Below are 16,030 nucleotides of genomic sequence, written 5' to 3'. Positions count from 1 at the left end.
GGACTAGCTAACGAGCCCAATAGACGCAACACAATATCAGACCTAACATTCCCCAACCCCATCCTCTGCTTCTGGTGCTACTCTTGGGGGAGATGATGAGGATTATGATTCTCTTTATTATAGTCCTTATAGAATTCCAACTGAAAGAGAAACTGATGCTCCTGTCACAAGTCAACACATACAGGACATTCATGAAAAGTTGGATCGACTGCTTGCTGACAGTAAAGCTTATGGTGGTGTTGTTCACAAAGCTTTCTTGGAAACAGCCATTAAACAATACACAGATGCGATTGATAAATCTACAGAGGCAGTTGATAAGTCTGCATCTTCCTGTAGGAAAGCTACCAAGGAAGTTTATGAGGTTGTTCACACAACTCAGATTTTTCTTGATTCTTTGAAGTCTCATGCTGACACCAATGCAGCAAAATACCAATCCTCGGTGGATTCCTTTTCTAAATCTCTTCAAAATGAAACAGCCAGGTTTGAAGCTGTTCGTACTGAACTCAAAACAGAAACCACTTCTTTTCTACAATCTGTGGATTCTCGTTTTGCTGCTCTTGCTGCTGAGAGCACGTTGAAGGAAGATCTGGTTAAACACCAAGCCACTATTGATATACAGAAAGTGCAGCTGGCTCAGGCAGAAAAGGAAATTTCATTGTTAAAAACTCAAAGGGCCGTGTATCAAAGTTGTGCTGGTGATGTCAAAGATATGCTAACCAATTTGCTTGAAGCTCATGATCCCATCTTAACTTTGACAATTCGGAAGCATCTTCAGTCCAAACTCCTTCCTGCTATTGCCATTCTAAGTGAGATGAAGGGTGTTTCGGAGAAAATTGTCCCTCCAAAACAAGGGGGAGAGGGGAGTGCACATCAGAAAGTCAAGACAGAATCGAAGGTTAATTTAGCTTCGGTTTCTGGTTCTCAAAAGGAAGTTCATATTGACAGTGATAGTGATACTGAAGAAACGATTGCTGAAGCTCTTCAAAGAAAGAAAAGGGATAGAGAGCTTGATGAAACAATGAAAGTGGCCAGAGAAGCAGAAGAGAAAGAAAGGAAGAAGAAGGAAGAAGAAGATGCCTTGCAATGCAAGAAGGCTCTGTTTTCCGGAGTGGGACAGAGATACACTTATCAATCAGGCGATTGAGTTTCCTTCTGTCTATTGGTTGGAACCAGTTGCTTCGTTTGACTGTGATAACTCCAGAGACTCGCAGTTCGACATGCCCATTACAAGAACAGCTTTTACTTTTCACTGCTTTGATGTCACTACTGAGGTTCCACATCCGCATCCGAAGGTTGACAGGGAATTGATCGAATTTTATTTGAAGAATGGTCAACCGCAGTACTTGACTTGGAGTGCACAGAAGATTAAAAAATTCAAGGTACTGAAACCTTCACCTGCTGGGAGATTTGTGAATGTCAATTTCAAAATCAACCGTGGTTCAGCAAACACGGAGTATTTCATCTCTCTGGCAGATCTTCCAAACCTCAATCTGCATCACTGGATTCTGCTATACAACATTCTGCTCTCTAATCTTAGGGAGTATGAGCCGATTCTCAAACATCTGAAAAGAATGTTGGCCTCCTATGTTCATGAACTTGCAACTATGGATCAGGAGATAGCAAAAGTGATGAATAAGAAGCCATCTGTGAAGCCGACATCTAAACCCAGTGATGTGAACAAAATGAAGTTGGGGCAGATAGATTCTACAAATTTGACAGTTATGTTCACGAAAGGTGAGAGGCACAAGTTTCTGTTTGCTCTGGTTGACAAGCATCTGTTTTCAATAGACTGTTTAGAGCATATCATCAACATCATACACCGATGCAAGCAGAATTCAGCAGCTGATAAGAAGAACTTCACTGACATGCTTCGGTGGTATATTACGTTTCGACATCATATGTTGGCCATTATACCGAGAATATTTGAAACAGTGAAGAAGCCCTCTGCTGTTAAAAGGGAATGAAGTTTCTGCTCCAAGGACGCAAAGGGGGAGATTGTTGAGTATATTAGTGTTGCGCCTTGGGCTATTTGTTTTGTACTCGGATTGGGCCTGTCCATCCGTATCTATCTAGATTAGTTTCATTGTTATCTAGATAAGTTGCTAGGGTTATAGTATATATACATATATATATATATATATATATATATATATATATATATATATATATGTATATATATATATATATATATATATATATATATATCTATATATATATATGCATGCATGTATGCGTATATCATAGAGCTGTCGATCACGTTGATTCTTGTAACCCTAAACGCCTCTACAGATTGAAGTTCTTTATCGAGCTCTTCTGAGGTGTTATTGCATTAATCATTCGACATATTCAGTGCAAAACTTGTGTTCTTCATTACGTTCTTATTTAATATCTTGCTTAGAATCATACGATCCTGAAAGAACTTTGTTCTAACAGTGACTTTTAATATAACTTGAGGACAAGTTACAAAAACACATTTTAGAATCAACTCTTAAATTAAAATGGATCAAACACACATAATCAATCAACATTTTCTAATAATCTAAGCAACTCATATGAACAAGATAATTGAAATCAAACTTTTTCATGTAATTAGAGTAACACTTTAAACTAATACAAAACATGAATCTTTTGACAATTATCTTTGAAATTGGATTAGCATGAACATTACCACATCAAAAACAAGTTTATAAGTCCAAAAACAGCTTAGGGTAATGTTCCTAGTCCAATTCTAGCCAAAACAGTCGAATATATGCTGTCTGGGGGTCCAACTCGTCGAGTGCACGAACCAACTCGACGAGTTGGATGCATTTTTCCTTGGAATCGTCGAGTCCCTCCATGGACTCGGCGAGTGTGTTGTGCAGACAGCAACAAAACTCGATTTTTCAGCCAATTTTGCAAGTATAACAAGAAAACAAGCCTAGGCTCTGATACCACTGTTGGGTTTTGAGCATTCTAACACTCCTAAGTGTACATGCAACCCTAAATACCTTGAATCTATGTTTTCTCTATTATACATGCAAATATGAACATCCAAGGTATTATCCTAATCTAGCATACAAAACAATGAATATAACAAGATAGAATACATACCTCTTTTATGTAGAATGTCTTCATGAAGCTTGAGTGCCAAGTGCCTCAAGTGTGACACCTCAAATGGTTCACACAACACCAAATACACTTGGAATAACTTGAGAGAAACTTGAACACTCCATGAAAATCGGCTAGCCCTTTCTTACTTCACTTAGTGGCCAATTTTGCACAACAATATGATGCTTATATAGTTAGGGTTACACCATGTAAACCCCAATTGGCATGACCTTTCATTTCCATGATCCATGGGTATAAATACACCATGGAGCATCATATGGGTTTTTGCCCAACTTGATAATCCATGGAGCATTAGCCCACTATATAAGTATGGATGATTTACACAATCAACCCATATATTTAATTAGCCTTCTTTTGATCACTTAATTAATTCCAAATTAATTCTTGATCAATACTAATTAAATAATCCTATTAAAATATTAGAACTTATAATATATTAATAATCCTTAAGTGTTATTTCTCTCATTTTAGTATATCCAAGTGCATGATGCCATGCAACCCAAATGGACCATGCTGGGTCGGGTCAAGTCTTACCAATTATAGTTATGGACTTAGACATTAATCCAACACCTCAACCCCTAGCCCTCAGCCTGAGGAGGAAATTCCTGTTGAGCCGATTGAAGAATATGTACCCCTGAGGCATTCTACCAGAGTTAGGAATGCACCTGAGCATTATTATGGTTTCCATATTACTGCAGAAGTTGATACACTTATCAGTGATAACACACTAGTAAATCTGGATGAGCCTAACATCTACACGGAAGCCATGGTAGGCCCTGAGGCTGCTACATGGAAAGACGCTATGGATAGCGAGATACAGTCCATGTATGACAATCAAGTTTGGAACTTGGTTGACAATATACCAGGTCGTAAGACAGTTGGGTGCAAATGGATCTTCAAGAAGAAGACCGAGATGGATGGTAATGTACACACTTACAAGGCACGAATGGTTACAACGGTTTATTCTCAAACTCTGGGAGTTGATTATGATGAGACCTTTTCACCAGTGGCCAAGATTAAGTCTATTAGGGTTCTGTTAGCCATTGCTGCATTTCATGACTATGAAATATGGCAAATGGATGTCAAAACCGCCTCCCTTAATGGAAAGTTGGCTGAAGATGTTTACATGGTTCAGCCAGAGGGTTTTGTTAGTACAGAGTACCCTAATAGAGTGTGTAAGCTTGAGAAATCCATCTATGGATTGAAACAAGCACCTCGCAGATGGAATCTTTGTTTCGATGAGAAAGTCAAAGAGTTTGGCTTTTCGAGATGCGAAGATGAATCTTGTGTATATGTCAAGGATAGTGGGAGTATAGTTAGCTTTTTGGTATTGTATGTGGATGACATACTACTCATAGGAAACAACATCTCAACCTTGCAGGCAGTAAAGTCCTGGCTTGGGAATTGTTTTGCTATGAAGGACCTTGGAGAAGCTACTTATATCCTAGGGATAAGGATTTTGAGAAACAGGAGTAAAAGATTAATTGGACTTAGTCAAAGTACCTATGTGGACAAAGTGTTGAAAAAGTTCAACATGCATAACACCAAGAAAGGTGAGTTACCTATCCAGTGTAATGCCAGACTGAGTAAAAATCAAATCCCGAGTACAGAGGCTAAGATAGCTGAGATGAGTCGAGTACCATATGCTTCCGCTGTAGGCTCGATCATGTATGTTATGACTTGTACTCGTACTGATGTTGCCTTTGCTTTGAGCATGGTCAGCAGATATCAGGGGAATCCTGGAAAGGCTCACTGGACAGCGGTAAAGAATATTATCAAGTACCTGCGAAGGACTAAGGACTGGGTCCTTACCCTTGGTGGGAGTGATGACTTGAAAGTAGCAGGGTATAGTGATGCTAGCTTCCAGACTCACGGGGATAATTTTCTCTCTCAGTCGGGCTGGGTCTTTACCCTAAATGGAGGGGCGATTACTTGGAAAAGTTCCAAGCAAGATACAGTGGCGGATTCCACTTGTGAATCAGAGTATATAGCAGCAAGCGAGGAAGCAAAGGAGACTATATGGCTAAAGAACTTCATCGGAGACCTTGGAGTTGTACCAGCTATAAAGGAGCAAATTGAGATTTTCTGTGACAGCAATAGTGCGGTTGCCTTAGCCAAAGAACCAAGAAATCATGGGAGATCTAGACACATTGACAGAAAATATCACTTCATCAGACATCGAATAGAAGAAGGAATCCTCGTGGTAAAGAGGGTATCATCGGATGAGAACCCAGCAGATCCCCTCACGAAGGGACTGAGTCGGCTTAAGCATCTCCAGCATGCTCGGAGCATAAGGCTAAAGGATGATATTAGTTTTAGTAGTTAGATAATCTTGAAATTTGTAAAGTGTAATTGACATTTGATGATAAATAAAAGTGTTAAAGTGTTGCTATCTCTTGTCGATCGTTTACTATATTTCTTTTGCATGTTTTGACTTCCAGAATAATTATGTTATGGTATATATCATATTATTCAAACTCTCCATAGTCGGTCATATGTTGGAAGTAGATATGAATCAAAACTATCATGGGTTGGCTTGTAGAGGTCTAAGATGTTAGACAAAGTGGGGCTACAACACTCATGAGTGCTCATAAGTTTTGTGTATTGGATTCAACCCACGCTCACTAGTATCACTTCATGGAATTTATCTCGAGTGATCGTGAGACGGTAATATCATATAAATCTTCAAACCTAGAGATATGATTTGTTCCCTATGATTTGGTTATGCATTGATTGCACGAAAACGCATTGGTAACTCGATGTTATAAACCGCGCCTTTGTGTGTAATTCAACAAGTAGTAGAGCAAACATATGAGTCGAAGTTTATCTGTTCCTTCTACGATTAGAAGCGATATCTGGGCCCCTCGATGATTTTGTTTTGACCTATGTACCGGGCCCGGTCAGAACTTAATTGATGTGTTCAGTTAAGTTCTATGTCAAACAAATCGGAAATCGGGAAACAAATGTTGGACAATAAGCAAGACCATGTTCCATGTATTTGTCCGGCTGATATCTAGAACAAATGATTATATGATCACTTATCTAAAATCGCGCTTCATAGTTCAACAGAGTTTTAAGAGCTACGATTGTTGATCGGTTCCTGAAGTCATACTTGCAACTATAGTTATTAGACTTATCCAAGTGGGAGACTGTTGGATTGATGGGTTTTATACAAACAATCCCATGTGTGCATGCAACCCTAGATTTGGATCTATGTTTTTCACTATTAGATACACAACATTATGAACATAAGAAGAACCCTAGCATGCATCTAGGTATTTCGAAATTTAGATGGTAGAAAGAATTACATACCTCTTGTTGTTATATTGTAATAACAACTCAAATCTTCAATCTCCTTGTCTATGAAAGCAAGTACCACAAGTATAGTACCTCTAATGGCTCACAAACACCAAAAGCAAATGGAGAGGCAAGAGAGAGAGGGGGAGAGGCATAAAATCGGCTCTAGGTCTTCTAGGGATCAAGTGGCCGATTTCCCTTAGCCAAGGGGTCCTTATATATGGTAGAGATTAGGGTTTCAGTCCTTATCCTTATCTGGTTGCTTGCCCACCAAGCAGCCCATAAGATAAGTCTAGAAGCCTTATCCTTGGACGAATTCTAAGGCCCTATCACCTTGAATTTGTCCACCCTATCCATAGGGCATCCATTTCCCTAATTTACAACTATCACATAATTGCAATTCAGCCCCTCTAGTTTAATTAATTACTTTTGATCACAGAATTAATTCTTAATTAATTATTGACTAATATTAATTAAACAAATATGATTTCTCTTTTAATATATCATTCCTAAAATATATTAATAAATCATAATAACCTTTTTCTCTATTATTTCTCCAGTCAAGTTGCTTTGGTGAAGGCAACCCAAAAGGACCATGCACAACCGGGTCAAGTACTTACCAAATATGGTTACGGGCTTAGACACTAATCCAACATGGATATAGTGTCTAAGTCCATAACTATATTTGGTATGTACTTGACCCGACCCAGCATGGTCCATTTGGGTTGCACTTCACCCGAACAGTTTGTGGATGATCTTTTGAGAATAGTATAAGTTATGATTTATTAATATATTACAAGTTATAATATATTAATATAAAATCATATTATTTAATTAGTATTAATCTATAATTAATTTAGAATTAATTTAGAGAACAAAAGTATGATTAATTAAATATGGGCTCTTGTATTTATATAGTGTGGGCTTATCCTTATTTGGAATGGGCTAGGCTTGCATGGAAAGTCCATGGATACTCCATGGAGATTTAACCCATGGATCTCATGGAAATGAAAAGACATGGGTATTAGGGTTTACATGGATGTAACCCTAATCCACCACACTATATAAAGGAGGCTCTAGTTCTTGAAATCATACAAGTTGATGTGTGTAAGCTAAGAGGGTCGATTTCAAGAAGGTTGTGACTATTCTCTCAAGTTTCCAAGTTTGTGGTGATTTGTGACTTCCATTTAAGGCATCCAAATTATTGGTGCTAGGCTCTCAAACTCCAAGCGATCAACTACAACTACAAGGTAAGTAATTCTACTAGCTTTATTTGATTCAAGTACCCCATGCCATGCTAGTTAGGATAAGAACCTTGGAAAAATAATTATTTGCATGTATCTTAGTCAAACATAGATCCAAGGTTTCTAGGGTTGCATGTACACCATAGGAGTGTTAGAATGCTCAAAACCCATTAGAAAGGTCCTTGATGAACCCACAGAGGGACGTACCTTGCGGAGCGGGTTCCGCGTGTACCGTTATCCTTCTAGATCTTTGTCGAGATCTGTGCAGGAGTATTGTTTGGAAGATCCTCGGTCAGGGTTAGAGTGTTAGTTCTCCAGTGAAGTCAGCGTTCAGGGGTTCTATCACTGTTCAGATGTGTTCAAAAATTGCCTATGGATGAACCTTGGAGTTCAAGGCACTACCGATGAAAGGACAAAACTGGTAACATGAAGAGGGTAGTATCAGTTGCGAGTGTTAGACAAGAGAATGGTATTTTCACATGGGGGATGGATTGAGATGTTAGACTGGACCAGATTTCAAGAGTACTCATCAAGATTTATGAGGATGGGCGACCTTAAGGTTTAATCAGTGTCTAATCGCTAGCATTGGTAAGCACAGGTTGTCATCAGTGGGATACTAGAAAATGAGAAGGGTCAAGAATCCTTCAATTCTCGCGTGCTGTGAAGACTTTGTTGAATCTAAGTGGGGGATAGACTTTTTATAAAGTCCTCCAAATACGAGTTCTGGTTGCGCGGGGTGCAATCTCTTAGGCACGTTGTCAACTAGAAGGGTATTCTAGTCAATCCGGCCAAGATAGAGGTCGTGATGCAGTGGGAGATTCCGAGTTCTCCATATGAGATCCGGAGTTTCCTGGGTCTAGCGGGTTATTACCGGAGATTTATACGAGACTTCTCCGAGATTACGGTTCCTTTGACCCGACTGACCAAGAAATCGGTGTCCTTTCGATGGGGGCCTGAGTAGCAGGCAACCTTCGAGACTCTTAGACAACGATTGTGCAAGGCACCGCTTCTCACCCTGCCAGAGGGTGTAGATGATTTCGTGGTTTATTGTGACGCTTTGATCATGGGCATGGGTACGGTACTGATACAGTGGGATCACGTGATAGCAGGTTTCGAGAACTAGGTTAGAGTTCCGGTTAGGAGTTAAGTGCAGTGGTGTGTTAAGTCGAGTGCGTGCTCGGTCCGGTATGGAAAGTGTTGTAAGACTACGGGGGTAGCCGTAGCATTCACTAGTGGTCAATTAGCATGGGAAGTGTTGTAAGACTACGGGGGTAGCCGTAGCATTCACTAGTGGTCAGTTAGCATGGGAAGTGTTGTAAGACTGCGGGGGTAGTCGTAGCATTCACTAGTGGTTAGTTAGTATGGAAAGTGTTGTAAGACTACGGGGGTAGCCGTAGCATTCATTAGTGGTCGGTTAGCATGGGAAGTGTTGTAAGACTACGGGGGTAGCCGTAGCATTCACTAGTGGTCAGTTAGCATGGGAAGTGTTGTAAGACTGTGGGGGTAGCCGTAGCATTCACTAGTGGTCAGTTAGCATGGGAAGTGTTGTAAGACTGCGGGGGTAGCCGTAGCATTCACTAGTGGTCAGTTAGCATGGGAAGTGTTGTAAGACTGCGGGGGTGGGGGGGTAGCCGTAGCATTCACTAGCGGTCAGATAGTGATAGAGTGTCGTGAGACTGCGGGTAGCCATCGCATTCACTAGGTTGGTACATGGCATGAGCGTGTTGTTGGAATGCAGAAGGAACAGTAGCACCCAACAGTTTCGGTGTACCAGTGAGGGTATGGAAATCCGCAAATTAGATTTCGGAAGTACCCAATGGATTAGATCTGTTTGGGCCAGTGATAAGACTGTAGGAGCGTCACTACAGTTATGAGATCAGGGAAGCAATAAACTGCTTAAGGACGTGTGAGATAAGGCTACCATTGGTCAGGTAACAATCACTTTTAGTCTTCGATTTGATGATGTCAGGATTCAACACATGGAACCGATCGGTTAGATCAGAAGGTTGTTAGAGCCACGGTGGAATGATAACTAGTGGAAGCTAGTTCCAGAAAAGGATTTCGTTTAGGAGTCGGGTGAGACGACTAAGTGAGAGTCCTTTGACTCCGGAGCCGAGCAGAAACCCGACATTTTAGATGACTGATGGATGAATTGAGACCAGGGAGGCCTCGATAGATTTTGGGAAGCAGCTATGTAGCAGCGTACTGCTTTAGGCAATTCAGTGTTCGGGCAGTTCCAACGTTTGGGCAGTGTTATTTGTGTTTAGGTTGCGAGTACGCATAGGATAGCTTGTTTATTGGGAAGTGACAAGTCACTCACGACAGGATTAGCTGAACCTTGGCCAAGTACAAGTGATATGCAAGGATAATTGGGTCTGTGACCCTGTCTTATAGTGGGAACAACGAGTGATCAGTACTTAAGTAGTCAGTTGTGGGATAAACGGACTGATTCAACAATAATGATTCTGGATGGGCGGTTTGTCAGGAAATCAGACCATCTCAAGACAACAGATTTCAGACGAAGTAGATGTGAATTGTTGCGAGGAATTCGTTCACCTACGGATTTTAGGGCTTTACAAGGATTGGTCATGGCTGCCCTGGGAAGGCTAGGGTGTGCCCAAGTTGGTGACCATGCTACAAGAGTGGTTGGGCGAGTAAGGAATGGTAAGGAATGATTTCGAGGACGAAATCTAATTTAAGTGGGGGAGAGTTGTAACACCCTGTTTATTTATTAGATAAATAAATTAATTAATGAACAAATGGTAGCCCTAAAATAAATAATTATATATCAAAGGATGGTCTCGAAGGGCTAATTGTCACACTTTTGGAAGTCAGGGGTTAAAAGTGTGAGTTCCGGACTTAATTTGTAAGTATTTATGAGGTCAGGGGCTCTGTGGTAATTATTTGGGTCTAATTTAAAAGGAAATGAGATGGAAGGGTAGAATATGTCATAATTAAGATATTGGGGGCTGTTTGGTAACTTTTGTACCTAATTTGTAAGGATTTTAAGGTTGAGGGTCTAAATGGTAATTATCAGGTTTATTTTGAAAGGAATGGGGAAGGGAGGGACCACTTTTGGCGTTATGGAAATTATGTTCACGGGGGATCGGGGTATATAACTCGTCACCCCCAGTCCACCCTAACCCTAACTGATAGAGCACAGCCGCCATCGTCGGAGTCCTCTAGCCGCCACCTTCTCCACTATCATTCCCAGCCGACCACCACCCTACTCTTTCTCGTTTCTCCGACCGCCGAAGCCACCACCGCAAGCCATTGATGCCGGTGAGGATGTTTGCTGCCGTACCACCCTTCGCCGATGACGACAAGACCACCGCCTCCTGCCTCGTCGTATTCACTTCTTTCTCATCCCTCTCCTGTTCGTTGACGCTGCACTGCATCCGGTGGGAGTTGACCACCCTAGCCGCCGCTGTTGGAATCCTATAACAACCAAGGATCGGCGCTGCCGTCCCACTGTTACGTTGCTGCTATTACTTTGCCACCCAAACACCACAGTCGCTGCCTGTGACGTCGTGGGCGGCCGAGGAGGAAAACTGTCGAAGATCGGGGATGGGTTTTAGGCTTCTGTCACCGCCAAGTCATTGCTGCTACCGCTGCTGCCCACCACAGGTAGGTATTGAGTTCATTTCCAAGTTGGGGCTGCTGGTATGTGTGTCTGATTGACTGAGAACCAAAGGAATCACCGCCACCCCCATGAGGTGGTGGCTGCCATCCCAAGTCCGCTGTTGTCGCCGCCATGAGTGTGTGATCGGGTGTATGGTCCTTTTCTGTTGGCCGGAGATGTCAAGAAACCACAATGGCCGTCATCCATGGTGGTTGCCGCCGTTCGCCACCGCCAACCACCATTAGGTTAATGTGTACATGTTTTGTATTAGTGTGTGTGATTATTTGGGGTTTTAGCATTGTAAAATGTAACCGGAAAGAAAAATAATGAAAAGAAATTGAAAACCACCACCTTAGGGTGGTGGCTGCAGCCACCGGCTGCCGTGTCGGGAGGCGGTGTGCTTGCCTTATTGAGTTTGATCCGTTTGGGATGCTTGAAACCCTAATAGGCCCAATGAAGCCCTAATGGGCCTAGTGAAACCCTAATATAGTTGACCTAAAAAGCCCAAACATGTGACTAATGGGCTTAGCGAGCCCATTTGGATCTAATGACTTAGCTATTGGGCTCAGATGGGTTGGAAACCCTAATTAGGGTTTGGAAAACCCTAATTAGGGTTTGGAAAACCCTAATGCCATGAAACCCTAATTTGGGATTTATCGGGACTGCATCGGAATTATTTAATGAATCTAATATATTAATTAACAACCATTTGCAATCAAGCTAGGTTAATATTGGACTTAATGGATTAAGTCCTTAATGGGTTATGGGACAGACACTTAACCCTAATCATCATTTGATGTGAAACCCTAATTTCACTTGGGTTTGTTGTTGGGCCTTTCTATTGGGCCTTGATAATTGGGTTATTAATGGGTTATCCAAGATCAAGCAAAGGGACTAGAATAATTAATGGGCCTGTTACTATTCCTACCACCCTAACACCCCTAAGGCCGTACAACGGCAACCAGCCTAAGTGCAACCGATGCAACTTCCATCATCACGGACCTTGCCGTGAAATGTATTGCGCTAAGTGCGACAGTAAGGGGCATGATGTGCGCTACTGCAGAGGACCAATCCAACTACCCGCTCTAACCACGAATGTCGGTGTTAGCCGTACATGCTATGAGTGTGGAGCAACGGGGCACTTCTGAAGGGACTGTACAAAAGCAAACAACAAAAATGTTGGCAGGAGAGGTCGAGTATTCGCAATGGTCCAAGAGGAATCCGTTGCAGATCCCACTGTTGTTACGGGTACGTTTCCCCACGATAACTCCTATACATGCATTTTGGTTTTTAGTGGAGCGGAGATGAGTTTCATAAGCCATAGATTTAAAAATTACTCAATCAAACAACCCAATCATTAAGCAAAACCTTCGTAGTAGTAATAACAATAGGCTAAAAGCACTGAAAACACATAAGTAGAATGCACTATCCCACTAACGAACACTGATATGTGCAAAATTAGTTAATCATTTAGCATACATTTTTATTTATTTTTAACTAATTATGTGTATAATATGGACAAAAGGTACTTAAAAGTGTTTGAATTTTGTTTTCAGTCCGAAAGTGAAGCTCGGAAGCAAAAGGAAGCAGGAGAAGCGGTTAGAAGTTCGGGAATTGATCAAAGAAGAAAAACACTAAAAACAACCCCTACTCGGCGAGTAGGGTCGACTACTCGGCGAGTCCAAGCGAAGATTCGAGAAGATAAGGACTCGGAGACTCGGAGGCTTATCACATACGGGGATTAAGAGATGGACTCGGCGAGTCGGAGCCGGACTCGACGAGTCGGTTCGAATATAAATATAACTCCTCAGATCGACAGAAGGGGAGGCTGGAACCCTTCTGGAGAGATCAACTGCGATTGAAGAGCCAGAGAAACCCTAGAGAACGAAGATACAACCTAGAATCCAATTACGAAGGAGATTTAAGGCAATTTTCATCATTCTACTTAATCTTTTGTTTTCCATTATGGTTAAACACTTAGAATTCGTTTGTTTGCTGTTACTTACCTTAATCATGAGCTAAAACTCTTAAACTTCTGTTTGGGGACACAAAATTGATACTATGGTTTGATTATTGGTAGGATTAATTTAATGTTGGTGATTTTTGTTATTTTAGCTTGCTAAAGAACCTTGTGTGTGAATGATAATTAATTTTCTGTTAATAGGAAGGTTATTAAATAGTATGAACATCTTTTGATTACCAACCTCATATGTTTATGTGACCACTTTATCATATGTCTAGGATTAATGAATATGAAACTAGAATTAATAAGAAAATTAAATAAATTCATGTGTGAGCTTGTATGATGACCATCAACAAGAAGTTAACTAAAGGACCAAATTAGTTGACATTTGCAAGTCTAAATTAATCCGAATAATTAATCTAGTGAATTTAATTAAATTAGACAATTGGCCACTGTTTGAGTTAGTTTATTCACTAAGGGTTAGTGTAGCGAATGCGAAATTAATCACTTGAGTCGGTAGCCAACAATTGAGTTAATCCATTGCACTATTACCATAAAATCAACCATAGGATCAATTGAGTTGAACTAAACAGAAGTTCCTTCCCATTATTGAATCTAGTTAGTTCTTTGCTTCCCTAGTTTTTAGATTAAGTAATACTAGTAAGTTTCTAGTCTTGTAAAACTAGAGAAAACCCCTACTTATTAATTTAGATAAAAGTTAGTCTTTAGTTTTAATTTACCGTTCCCTGTGTTTGATACCCTACTTATTTAGCTTTACCACAATTGATAGGTCCACTGCCTTTGTGTGTTTATTGTTATTAAAAAGTAGGTTTAAAACTAGTGGGTTTTACACACATCAAGTTTTTGGCGCCGTTGCCGGGGAACGGTTCTAAATTAGCACTAAATTCTAGTTTAATCGATCCTTTGTGTGAGATTTATCTTACACAGAGTTAATTCTTAGGTAATTAGTAATTGGTAAAAAGTTTTAATAAAAATCCGTTTTAAAAGAAAGTAGTTGAAATTTTTTCTGTTTTTGCCTTCGACTCGCCGAGTGCACTCGTGCCGACTCGGCGAGTTCATCGCTGATTCACAGTTTTAATTTTTAATTATTTTTTGTTCTTTTTACGCGTTTTTGTTTTGTTTACAGTCGTTTCATGACCCGAGGATCTAATACACCTCTGGTCCCTCCTCTTGAAGACCCGGAATCCGCACTAAGAAAGAGCAAAGGCAAAACCGTTGGAGAATCCGCTTCTTCAAAGAACTCACCACTCAAGAACCTCAAGTCCATTTTCAGCAAGAAGAGGAGCAGCAGATCAGGAACATCTAGTGCCTCTGTGACAATCGAAGACCCAATTAAAGAAGACACCGAGTACGAAACCGAGGAAGGAGAAGAACACATATACGAGAACGAATCCGATTTTGAAGACGATTTAGCTATCACTATGGCTAATATCGATGAAGTCCCCATGGGAGAATGGAAGAAAAGGATGCGCGATGACACTGGTTCGGGACTTGTGCAGCCCGCAATTTCCACCACTGCTACTTTCGAGCTAAAGGGTCATATTCTTGCTCAACTCAAGGAGATTCCTTTTTATGGGAAAGACCATGAAGATGCTTACAAGCACTTGGACGAAGTGAATGATGTGGCTGACTACTTTAATGTACCAAATGTGCCACGCGAAACCCAGCTACTTCTCATGCTTCCAGTCACATTCAAGGGAGCTGCCAAGGATTTGCTCAAGTCACTTCCTCCAGGATCGGTCACCACATGGGCCAAGATGAAGGAAGAGTTCATAGACCACTTTTTCCCGCCTTCCAAAATAGCCAAGCTAAAGAAGGCCATTGCCAACTTCGAGCAACAACCCGGAGAATCTCTATATGAAGCTTGGGAAAGATACAAAGGTCTTCTTAGAAATTGCCCACACCACAACCTTAATAGCCAACAAGAGGTCTCCATCTTTTATGATGGAGTCAATGTCACTACAAGGCAATTACTCGATTCGCAAGGCCCGCTCATGAAGAAGCCGCCCCCAGTAATCAAGGAATTAATTGAAGAATTCTCTAAACATTCTAGAGAATACCACAATCCTAGAAATGAAGTAAGTCGGGGGGTAGTGAACTCGGCAAATGATGGCATGGCGACAATGATGGCGAAGCTCGATATCTTAGATAGAAGAATGAAAAAAATGGATCAAACAATCCATGCTATTCGAGTTGGATGTGAGAATTGTAAAGGTCCCCATCTCACAAAAGATTGTGACTTGGATGAAAATGGAAACAAGAAGGCTCAAGTGTTCTACTCAAGCGGTGATCGATACGACGAGAATTGGCGGAAAACGAAGAAGGAATGGCTCCCATACGAAGAATATAAGAAGGCTAAGGAGGAGAAATATAAGCAGAAGGAGAGGGGGTTTTATCAAAAGGAAGAACCGGTAATGGAGAAGAAAGCCGATTTGGAAGAATTGTTCACTAGATTCATAGCTGCGTCCGAAAAAAGGCACAATGATCACGATGCTGCAATACAAGAAACCAGAAACATGCTAAGGAATCAGCAGGCATCTATTCTCAACATTGAGAAACAGCTAGGGCAACTTGCACATCAAGTGAACGAAAGAAGACCGGGTCAACTTCCAAGTAACACCGAAAATAATCCTAGAATGGAGAATGTGAGTGTTGTGACTTCTAGTTATGAAAAAAATTTCACACATGCACAAAGGATCTCCAAAAGGAAGACAGAAAGGGCAGAAGAGCCGGCTCCAGCTAAGCCCGATCAGACTCGTCGAGTCCCTCTAATGG

The 16,030-nt window shown here is 41.0% G+C and overlaps 1 non-coding gene across 1 annotated transcript; it reads right to left on the bottom strand.

Annotated features, from left to right (window-relative positions):
• Positions 1-15,060: 15,060 nt before the first annotated feature.
• On the bottom strand, positions 15,061-15,167 carry LOC145141782 (small nucleolar RNA R71). Its single transcript, XR_013722976.1, has one exon. It is a non-coding gene; the product is annotated as a small nucleolar RNA R71 (small nucleolar RNA).
• Between the last annotated feature and the right edge of the window lie 863 nt (positions 15,168-16,030).

Source organism: Lactuca virosa, chromosome 9, assembly GCF_052849685.1.
Source record: "Lactuca virosa cultivar CGN04683 chromosome 9, Lactuca_virosa_CGN04683_v6, whole genome shotgun sequence".
Taxonomy (NCBI): Eukaryota; Viridiplantae; Streptophyta; class Magnoliopsida; order Asterales; family Asteraceae; genus Lactuca; species Lactuca virosa.
The sequence above is the reverse complement of the archived record's forward strand: the minus strand, read 5'-3'. Positions and strand labels throughout refer to the sequence as shown.